The 11542-nt window shown below is 45.1% G+C and overlaps 1 long non-coding RNA gene across 1 annotated transcript; it reads right to left on the reverse strand.

The window, feature by feature from the left end:
• Positions 1-691: 691 nt before the first annotated feature.
• Positions 692-10822, reverse strand: LOC135057937 (uncharacterized). Its single transcript, XR_010244477.1, has 4 exons — positions 10678-10822; positions 3578-3620; positions 981-1102; positions 692-831 (listed from the first exon to the last, which is right to left on the reverse strand). It is a non-coding gene; the product is annotated as an uncharacterized LOC135057937 (long non-coding RNA).
• Positions 10823-11542: the final 720 nt, after the last annotated feature.

Genomic DNA, 11542 nt, shown 5'->3' on the forward strand with positions numbered 1-11542 from the left:
TGTAATGTCACACAATTCAGACTAGGCAATGGATCAGACCCAATTTCTTAGTAGGCCCCCCTAAGCCTCTGGAACTCATAGTAGTGACACCTCTTGCACCCACTATAGTTATGACCATGGTCCCCAACATTCCAGCATTGAGACAGATTACCGTATTTGTCAGTATTTAGTACAGAAGAAGTCTTGAAAAGGGAAGAATGATGTCTCAGCTTCATTCCAAGCCTAGACCTGGAGCCATTTGTAAAATACTAGCCATGTGTAACTATCAATTCTCCAACAGAAAGTGGGTAGTATAATTTTGAACACCAACACTCAAGCACCTTTTGTGTCAAGAATGCCAGCTGGGCATCTGCCGCAGCAGTCACTCTCTATATAATTATAGCATGTGCTGAGATGATGTGTTAGCATGTGCTGAGAATGGGCTTGTTCAGTGGAAGCGTGCCCCCATTCTCCTCACCAATAGCTCTCGCTGCCACAGCGGAGATAGGAGAGGGCACAACCTGGCAAAGGGTAAGTATAGGGTGGCCGGGCTGAGGTGACACTACATATGCCGGGTTCACATTACTAGTTCTACTCTAAGAGAATTCAAAATCTTCTGCCTTTCTTATGTAGGAATATGGACTCGTAGAGTTGTCAGTGTGTAAAGTATCTGAGAAACAGGGGAGTCCCAAAAACAAAATCACATATACAATTTTGCCAAACTAAAGTTTTTATTGTAGGAAATCTCAGAAAGTGCCCAAGAAACCAACACATGAAGCAGTTTTGTAACTCATCAACTCATGGGTTAATTATTTCCATCAGCTGACATTCTGTATGTCCAATTCAGAATCTCTAGAAAACATTGAATATGTAAACACCAGTTAATCGCCATCTCATTGCACATTGCCCTCTCTTTAACCCACTGCCGAGAAATCACAGTAAAATTACAAAAAAGAAGTAAGTTACTTTCACTGTTTTCTTATCTTCCAAGATAAATATACCTCGCAGGTTATCGTATGCTCAGTAGACCTCTCCCATTCCAATTTCTCCTCCAATACTGTAAATCCTTCAGCTCTTCATCCATGTGTTACCAATTAGTCGTGCCTCAAATCTGTACAATGTTCTTGGAGAAGAGCATTTAATTGAAAAATTACTCCCAATTAAACCAAAAGACCCAATAACTGTAACCCCATATATAGGCTGTTAATAGCTGAACTGTTTGTGTTTAATCACAATCACTTTCTATGTCATACACAGTTAATAGGTATTTAGTTTATTGGGTGCTTATGGGATTTCAGTGCCATAAAGAGCTGTATTTATCCACATGACTGCTAGGACATTTACCACATTGTAGAGTTATGTAGACCCCCTGGCATATGGGGAGAATACTGTAATTTGGACCGTCTAAAATGACTTTGAAATCACACAAAGGAATTAATTCCTATGCATATATAATTTCCTGTAAAGTGCAGTTGTCTATATTTAGTCCTGAACACGTCAGCCTCAAGTAAAATAGTAAATTCTTTAGAAGTTTCGTAAAACAAGCTTTCCCAAATAAAAAGGCATGGTGTCCTTTTCACCTGTCCAGGATAATACCCACAGCTCTTCTCTTGGCATGTAAGCAGCTCTAAACACGTTTTGAGAGCATTTTGTTTGCTGAACAATTAGGTTAGTAAATGAAGCAAAAGTAAATTTGACTTTTTTTAAAACTTGTGTCAACTATTTGTGTGCCGACCATTGTCATGTTGATCTTTTAAATCTGATTATCGGATAGTGCACCACATTGCTACTTTCTTTCCTTTTCTGTGTAATGTAATTCTACTCTTGGTAGGTGGTAACTATTGGTAGGCGATTGACAGGCAGAGGCAGCCACGGGGCAGGAGGGGGCATGTCAGTGGCGTTAGAACGCCGTTGGGGGGGTGCTGTCCTGACAATGCAGGTGTGTTCGGATCGCTGCTGGGGTGAGCCGCGGCGGCTGCGTGACGTCACACGTAGTCACTGCCACCTAAAACATGGTGGTTAGCCGCCTGCCGAGAGCTACTCTGCGGGTCTGAAAGCATCACCGCCGTGCGATGCTTTCGCACCTGTGCAGGGGGGTAGGGCCTGACATGCGGGGCGGACTAGCCTTGTGCTAGGCGTCCCCCAGCATGTCAGAGATTCTGACTGTAGATGTATTAATTTTATCACATCTATGATCAGCTCTGAATCGGACCCATATTCCGCGAGACATATGGTAGATGCTCCACCACAGGTAGCGTTTTCTGTAATTTTAAACTTTTTCCTGAAAGTTGCATGTAATTCACTTATAGCCATACAGGTAATTAGGATTAGTATTTCTGTAGGCTTATATCGGACCTCTGTCTTTTGACTTTTTATCCAGATTAGCAAATGAGTTGCCCACAGAAATATATTAAATGCCATCACTAGTATCCATGGTACCCGTGCATTGTTGTGCTCAGGGACGGTCTGCCCTTCTGTCAAATGCCAGAAAGGCCGATGGACTGGTGAACCGGTCTGGTTAACAGAGAGCCAGGAAGGCCGCGCACAACGCAGCTTCTGGCTTGTCCCCCACCTGTAGTGTCCGAGTGCCCGTTGCTAAGCAATATGAGGGCATGCCGTGAGTCCACCTCCCCTGACTCATGGCATACTCCCATTAGCAGTGTCCATGCACCCCTTTTACATCATGCACACCCCTTTCACGCGCACACGCGTTCCTAAAGCACGCTCGCGCAAACGGATGCCAAGGCCAAAAAGTGGTTCCAGTCCGTCCCTGGTTGTGCTTGTCATATTAATGATGCAAAAGGTTGCATTTTGTGAAAAACGTCTCTGGCAGGACATTTGCCGCAGCTCAGTGATGTGCTGTGGGGTGAGGCAGATGAGGCAGAGCCTTTCCTGTCATACTAACACATACTCCACATGAAAATACAAATAAATATCTTCTTTGTATTATTCTAATAATTTTTATAGTCAAAACTGTGGAGTAAAAAGTCTATGGCAGTGCCCCCGCCTACCATGTCTATACATCTCTGATCAAAAAATAAATTCCAGGAGATTATACTGCTCCACCTGTGTATAATGCCCACATGAACCACTGGGTTCATAGATTGTGTGTAAATCTGGTACTAGTCATCCTCAGCCATTTACCTCACCAATTGTCCCTGGCGCCAGAGGCGGAGCTACCATTGGTGCAGCTGGTGCATTGCAGCACGGCCCCTGATCACAAAGGGGCCCACCACTACTGCCTAGACCAGCAATGAGTTATCCCCTGCCCCAGCCCCCCCCCCCCCAAACCATTTGAGTAATGTCGGATGAATGGCCTAATGTCCCCACTGCCTGAGGTACACCAAGGTACATGCCCCCTGTTCTCAGCTTGTTCCCCTATCACCCTCTGTCTCTCCCTGTCAGCCACTGCCTCCTCCTGTCAGCCTCTGCCACTGCCACACCTTACCTTCTATTGTCACCCTCAGCCTCCCCCTGCTTTATGCTGTCACCCTCAGCCTCTCCCTGTCACCCACTACTGTGTGGTATACTGTGAACTTGGGTTGGGGTTGAGGGAGGGGGCCTAAATTATATTTTTGCACCTGTGCACACCACTCACAAGTTCCGCCACTGCCTGGCACAGCTACTGTATGTTTCAAAGTCTGTGGAAAAACAAATGGAGCTATTTGGATAGTAAGTGAATACATCTGTACCTATGTCACATGTTATCTTTTAAATTACATTGAGGCAATAAAGGTACAATGTAATGTGTCTTCCTTCAAGTCATTTAAGGCAGTAGTTCTTACTTAAAACATTCCTTAGTTAATTATTAAATAGGGTCATCTCACCTACTGTAAGATACTCAGAAGGCATATGCATTTTGATTACACCTATGTCTCAGCACAAGGAACTTGACAGTGTTAATGTCAGGAAAGAAATCTGGTTCCAAATAAAACATTTGTGTTTATAAACAGAATCATTTTGTAATTTATAAAAGTGTCCTGTGATGAACTTTCACATGAAAGCCTTGTCTGGTATTTAATAAAAGTGGGAATATCATAGCCTAAGCCTAAAGGATAATCAGTATTATTATAAATGGAGACATGATGAACTATATTGAATGTCTTCACCTTATGATTGGGCTGAATACAAGAAGAATTTGGAGAACCCACCCAGTTATTGTACCCAATCAAGACACATTAAATTACTGCAAAAGCTTGAGCTTAAGGGATAATATACACATTATGTATTACAGGATTCATTCAGTACAGAGGCAGAAGAGGCCACATAACGTGTTTCACAAAGGTGGTCATTCCGAGTTGTTCGCTCGCGATCAGAATCCCGACCGTTGCCTGGAATCCCCACTTGGGGGGAAAAATGTTAGATGATCTTATATACTGTATACAGAGAGATATTCATAGTACACTATGGGGGTCATTCCGAGATCGCTAGATGTTTTCGGTTGCAGCGCAGCGTTCAGGCAAAAAAGCGGCACTTCTGCGCATGCGTATGCGGCGCAATGCGCATGCGCGACGTACTTTCACAACAGCCGAAGTACTTTCACACAAGGTCTAGCGAAGCTTTTCAGTCGCACTGCTGGCCGCAGAGTGATTGACAGGAAGAGAGCGTTTCTGGGTGTCAACTGACCGTTTTCAGGGAGTGTTCGGAAAAACGCAGGCATGCCAGGAAAAACACAGGTGTGGCTGGGCGAATGCAGGGCGTGTTTGTGACGTCAAATCAGGAACTGAATGGTCTGAAGTGATCGCAAGCGCTGAGTAGGTTTGAAGCTACTCTGAAACTGCACAAAAATATTTTGTAGCCGCTCTGCGATCCTTTCGTTCGCACTTCTGCTAAGCTAAAATACGCTTCCAGTGGGCAGCGGCATAGCGTTTGCACGGCTGCAAAAAAATGCTAGCGAGCGATCAACTTGGAATGACCACCAGTGTCTTTCTCCATTACACTGTCTCTCCCTCCCTTTCTCTCTGCCTGGCACCGTCTCTCTATCCCTCCCTGAACGTGTGTGTCTTTCTATCCAAGACTCTCTCCCTGACACCCACTCTCTCTCGTTCTCTTTCTCCCTGTCTGTATCTTCCTGACACTCTCACTCTCTTACTCCTTTTCTACTTCGCTCTTCGCGGCTGAGTGTTTTCAGAGCGGAGGCGGGGAAACGGGGGATGTCAGCAGTGTTTTTGGGGCAGCTGCGTTTCATCACACGCTGCCTCTCCAATCGAAAATATGGCAGCGGGACTCCTGCCGTCGGCAGGAGGCTTCACTAGTTTCTGTGATCACGCTCTAATTGTGTTGCGATCGCAATTAGAGCGTGATCGTAGTGGGAGGGCGGAGGGTCGCATGCTGGGCAGCCTTGCCCTACAATGGGCGTCTCCCAGCATGTGACTGTAAGGATCAGATTCTGCTAAAAAGTAGTGATGTGCACCGGACATTTTTCGGGTTTTGTGTTTTGGTTTTGGATTCGGTTCCGCGGCCGTGTTTTGGATTCGGACGCGTTTTGGCAAAACCTCCCTGAAAATTTTTTGTCCGATTCGGGTGTGTTTTGGATTCGGGTGTTTTTTTACAAAAAAACCCTCAAAAACAGCTTAAATCATAGAATTTGGGGGTCATTTTGATCCCATAGTATTATTAACCTCAATAACCATAATTTACACTCATTTCCAGTCTATTCTGAACACCTCACACCTCACAATATTATTTTTAGTCCTAAAATTTGCACCGAGGTCGCTGGATGACTAAGCTAAGCGACCCAAGTGGCCGACACAAACACCTGGCCCATCTAGAAGTGGCACTGCAGTGTCAGGCAGGATGGCACTTCAAAAAAATAGTCCCCAAACAGCACGTGATGCAAAGAAAAAAAGAGGCGCAATGAGGTAGCTGTGTGACTAAGCTAAGCAAGCCAAGTGGCCGACACAAACACCTGGCCCATCTAGGAGTGGCACTGCAGTGTCAGACAGGATGGCACTTCAAAAAATAGTCCCCAAACAGCACATGATGCAAAGAAAAAAAAGAGGTGCACCAAGGTCGATGGATGGCTAAGCTAAGCGACCCAAGTGGCCGACACAAACACCTGGCCCATCTAGGAGTGGCACTGCAGTATCAGGCAGGATTGCACTTCAAAAAAATTGTCCCCAAACAGCACATGATGCAAAGAAAAAAAGAGGCGCAATGAGGTAGCTGTGTGACTAAGCTAAGCGACCCAAGTGGCCGACACAAACACCTGGCCCATCTAGGAGTGGCACTGCAGTGTCAGACAGGATGGCACTTCAAAAAATAGTCCCCAAACAGCACATGATGCAAAGAAAAAAAAGAGGTGCACCAAGGTCACTGGATGGCTAAGCTAAGCGACCCAAGTGGCCGACACAAACACCTGGCCCATCTAGGAGTGGCACTGCAGTGTCAGGCAGGATGGCACTTCAAAAAAATAGTCCCCAAACAGCACATGATGCAAAGAAAAAAAGATGCGCAATGAGGTAGCTGTGTGACTAAGCTAAGCAAGCCAAGTGGCTGACACAAACACCTGGCCCATCTAGGAGTGGCACTGCAGTGTCAGACAGGATGGCACTTCAAAAAATAGTCCCCAAACAGCACATGATGCAAAGAAAAAAAAGAGGTGCACCAAGGTCGCTGGATGGCTATGCTAAGCGACCCAAGTGACCGACACAAACACCTGGCCCATCTAGGAGTGGCACTGCAGTGTCAGGAAGGATGGCACTTCAAAAAAATAGTCCCCAAACAGCACATGATGCAAAGAAAAAAAGAGGCGCAATGAGGTAGCTGTGTGACTAAGCTAAGCGACCCAAGTGGCCGACACAAACACCTGGCCCATCTAGGAGTGGCACTGCAGTGTCAGACAGGATGGAACTTCAAAAAATAGTCCCCAAACAGCACATGATGCAAAGAAAAAAAAGAGGTGCACCAAGGTTGCTGGTTGGCTAAGCTAAGCGACCCAAGTGGCCGACACAAACACCTGGCCCATCTAGGAGTGGCACTGTAGTGTCAGACAGGATGGCAGATTTAAAAAAATTGTCCCCAAACAGCACATGATGCAAAGAAAAAAAGAGGTGCACCAAGGTCACTGGATGGCTAAGCTAAGCAAGCCAAGTGGCTGACACAAACACCTGGCCCATCTAGGAGTGGCACTGCAGTGTCAGACAGGATGGCACTTCAAAAAATAGTCCCCAAACAGCACATGATGCAAAGAAAAAAAAGAGGTGCACCAAGGTCGCTGGATGGCTATGCTAAGCGACCCAAGTGGCCGACACAAACACCTGGCCCATCTAGGAGTGGCACTGCAGTGTCAGGAAGGATGGCACTTCAAAAAAATAGTCCCCAAACAGCACATGATGCAAAGAAAAAAAGAGGCACAATGAGGTAGCTGTGTGACTAAGCTAAGCGACCCAAGTGGCCGACACAAACACCTGGCCCATCTAGGAGTGGCACTGCAGTGTCAGACAGGATGGCACTTCAAAAAATAGTCCCCAAACAGCACATGATGCAAAGAAAAAAAAGAGGTGCACCAAGGTTGCTGGTTGGCTAAGCTAAGCTACCCAAGTGTCCGACACAAACACCTGGCCCATCTAGGAGTGGCACTGTAGTGTCAGACAGGATGGCAGATTTAAAAAATAGTCCCCAAACAGCACATGATGCAAAGAAAAAAAGGTGCATGACTTAAACAAATCACCTCACCATCAGAATCCTCCTTGTCAATTTCCTCCCCAGCGCCAGCAACACCCATATCCTCATCCTGGTGTACTTCAACAGTGACATCTTCAATTTGACTATCAGAAACTGGACTGTGGGTGCTCCTTCCAGCACTTGCAGGGGGCGTGCAAATGGTGGAAGGCGCAACCTCTTCCCGTCCAGTGTTGGGAAGGTCAGGCATCGCAAACCGACACAATTGGACTCTCCTTGGGGATTTGTGATTTAGAAGAACGCACAGTTCTTTGCTGTGCTTTTGCCATCTTAACTCTTGTAAGTTTTCTAGCAGGAGGATGAGTGCTTCCATCCTCATGTGAAGCTGAACCACTAGCCATGAACATAGGCCAGGCCCTCAGCCGTTCCTTGCCACTCCGTGTCGTAAATGGCACATTGGCAAGTTTACGCTTCTCATCAGACGATTTTGATTTAGATTTTTGGGTCATTTTACTGAGCTTTATTTTTTTGGATTTTACATGCTCTCTACTATGACATTGGGCATCGGCCTTGGCAGACGACGTTGATGGCATTTCATCGTCTCGGCCATGACTAGTGGCAGCAGCTTCAGCACGAAGTGGAAGTGGATCTTGATCTTTCCCTATTTTACCCTCCACATTTTTGTTCTCCATTTTTTAATGTGTGGAATTATATGCCAGTAATATAGCAATAGCAATGGCCTACTACTATATATACTGCGCACAACTGAAATGCACCACAGGTATGGATGGATAGTATACTTGACGACACAGAGGTAGGTAGAGCAGTGGCCTTCTGTACCGAACTGCTATATAGTATATACTGGTGGTCAGCAAACTGTGCAAAACTGAAATGCACCACAGGTATGGATGGATAGTATACTTGACGACACAGAGGTAGGTGGAGCAGTGGACTGCTATATATATAGCTATACTGTTGGTCAGCAAACTGTGCAAAACTGAAATGCACCACAGGTATGGATGGATAGTATACTTGACGACAGAGAGGTAGGTAGAGCAGTGGCCTTCTGTACCGTACTGCTATATAGTATATACTGGTGGTCAGCAAACTGCAAAACTGAAATGCACCACAGGTATGGATGGATAGTATACTTGACGACACAGAGGTAGGTAGAGCAGTGGTCTACTGTACCGTACTGCTATATATATAGTTATACTGGTGGTCAGCAAACTGTGCAAAACTGAAATGCACCACAGGTATGGATGGATAGTATACTTGACGACACAGAGGTAGGTAGAGCAGTGGCCTTCTGTACCGTACTGCTATATAGTATATACTGGTGGTCAGCAAACTGTGCAAAACTGAAATGCACCACAGGTATGGATGGATAGTATACTTGACGACAGAGGTAGGTAGAGCAGTGGCCTTCTGTACCGTACTCCTATATATTATATATTGGTGGTCAGCAAAATTATGCACTGTACTCCTACTATATACTACAATGCAGCACAGATATGGAGCGTTTTTTAGGCAGAGAACGTATAATACTGGTGGTCACTGGTCAGCAAAACTCTGCACTGTACTCCTCTTATATAATACTGCTGGTCCCCAGTCCCCATAATAAAGCAGGGTGAGCACAGATATATGCAGAACACTGAGCACAGCTATGGAGCGTTTTTCAGGCAGAGAACGTATAATACTGGTGGTCACTGGTCAGCAAAACTCTGCACTGTACTCCTCCTATATAATACTGGTGGTCCCCAGTCCCCACAATAAAGCAGTGTGAGCACAGATATATGCAGCACACTGAGCACAGATATGGAGCATTTTTCAGGCAGAGAACGTATAATACTGGTGGTCACTGGTCAGCAAAACTCTGCACTGTACTCCTCCTATAATACTGCTGGTCCCCAGAATAAAGATATTTGCAGCCCCCTGAAAGTTCTGAAACAAAGCGAGAGGACGCCAGCCACGTCCTCTCACTATCATTTCCAATGCACGAGTGAAAAATGGCGGCGACGCACGGCTCCTTATATAGAATCCGAATCTCGCGAGAATCCGACAGCGGGATGATGACGTTCGGGCGCGCTCGGGTTAACCGAGCAATACTGGAGTATCAGAGTATGCCTCGGACCCGTGTAAAATGGGTGAAGTTCGGGGGGGTTCGGATTCCGAGGAACCGAACCCGCTCATCACTACTAAAAAGCAGAATCTGCAATCCTTACTGAATTAAGCCCATTGTCTGCATATTGTGAGACTGCAAGAAAAAACATGCAGATTGAACAAAAATAATTTAATGTCTCAGTGTGTACATATACTGATGTGCCCTCATACACTATTGCTGCAGCCACGCCAAACAACCCTTCTCGGTGTGCCAGCTCCTGTGTGACACAACTGAGCGTCTTTTTCGTACCTTTTTCGCTGTATTGTACATCTTAGTCAAAACTGCTTCACTGATTAATTTGGTGTGTGACATTTGTATATATGTGTGCAACTGAGTCTGTATCTGTATAGAAAGTGCTACAATGCAGCAGCCGCGGCTTTATTTCAGACTATGTTCCGTTGTGCTTCATATACAGATGCAGTTGCTCACATACAGTATATACATGTTTTGCATATCAAATTAACCAGTGCAGTTTCTTGAAGCAGTTTTGTTGCATTGCATTGTGACTAGGATGCACATTCGAGCAAATAAGATGCTACACTGCTCAGCGTGGCACACTCACGCCTGGTGTGTCGCAGTACATGGTGTATTGAGACTAGGTATATGAGGACACATCTGGTGAATGCTGTACATGACATTGTGATTAAGGCAGAGTGATATGGGCTTGATAGTGCCAAAAGTCTAAGTTACATTTGTTCCATCTGTAACTGTGGTTTTTCATGAGGGAGACACTGTTATGTAGACAACACTCACCAGATGAAATTCCTAATCAATAAAGTTACACAAAATAAAACTTGGCATCTTGATGCTAAGCCAGTGCCCTGGGTTTTATATTTTGTTTGTAATGAGAATTCTAGTTGCCAGTTAATAACAGCATAGTTATAATCAAAGCAATTGTGACATAAACCTACCTCCCATTAATCCTGACCTGCTTTTCTCAGTAGCTAACGACCTCTGCGGACCTGCATTATCTCATGATGTTGGTTTTCTTCCATGCCTGACGGAGTTTGTATATACAGGAAAAAACTGCTGGACGGGCAGGAGGCTGGCTAGGATTACTGCCTAGCAATGTAAATATTTAATTCAGACAAAAATTGTCAATTTATTGGTCTGCAGTAGCCGTTCTATATTATCTCTATCCTCTCAATGTAAATCGGGGGCCCCAACTGTGTTGTTACTTAAAAAATTCCCACGTCACATACGTTCTTTATGCACTAAAGTGTTTATGGAACTTGGCATATGACGTGCATTCTTCTTGCCATTCAGTGTTATCTGTCTCATAAAAATTTGCATGACCTTCTGTTCAGTGCTGTCTTACAACTGCGCAATATACTGTTGACATCTCTACAAATAATTATGTAGCAATTACCTACAAAACTAGAACTTGCAGAATGTAAGCTCCCACGAGCGGGACCCTCCCCTCTCATGTGCTTTCCTTCTCTTACTTAGACTATCTTCAACTCCATACTCCCTACAATGGCACCTAGCCCTCAGTTTCTACCCCCCTGATGCTTATTTCAGTGTCATACCCATTGCTGCAAAAATGTTTATATATCATGTACTTATCCTGCATTGTTCTGTACTGTAAGTCGCTGTTTTCTTGTTTTGCTCATTTGTTTATGTCAGTAGTTCTCAAACTGTGTGCCATGGCACCAAGGTTCTTTCAGGGGTGCCCTGGGCTGGTGGTCCAGGACCAATTCACATTATTTATGGTCAATCTAATAGGCAAAACTAGCGCTGGTGGCTGTCAATCATAAAATATGTGGACAAACAAAA

This window comes from Pseudophryne corroboree, chromosome 3 (genome assembly GCF_028390025.1).
Source record: "Pseudophryne corroboree isolate aPseCor3 chromosome 3, aPseCor3.hap2, whole genome shotgun sequence".
In the NCBI taxonomy this organism is placed as follows: domain Eukaryota; kingdom Metazoa; phylum Chordata; class Amphibia; order Anura; family Myobatrachidae; genus Pseudophryne; species Pseudophryne corroboree.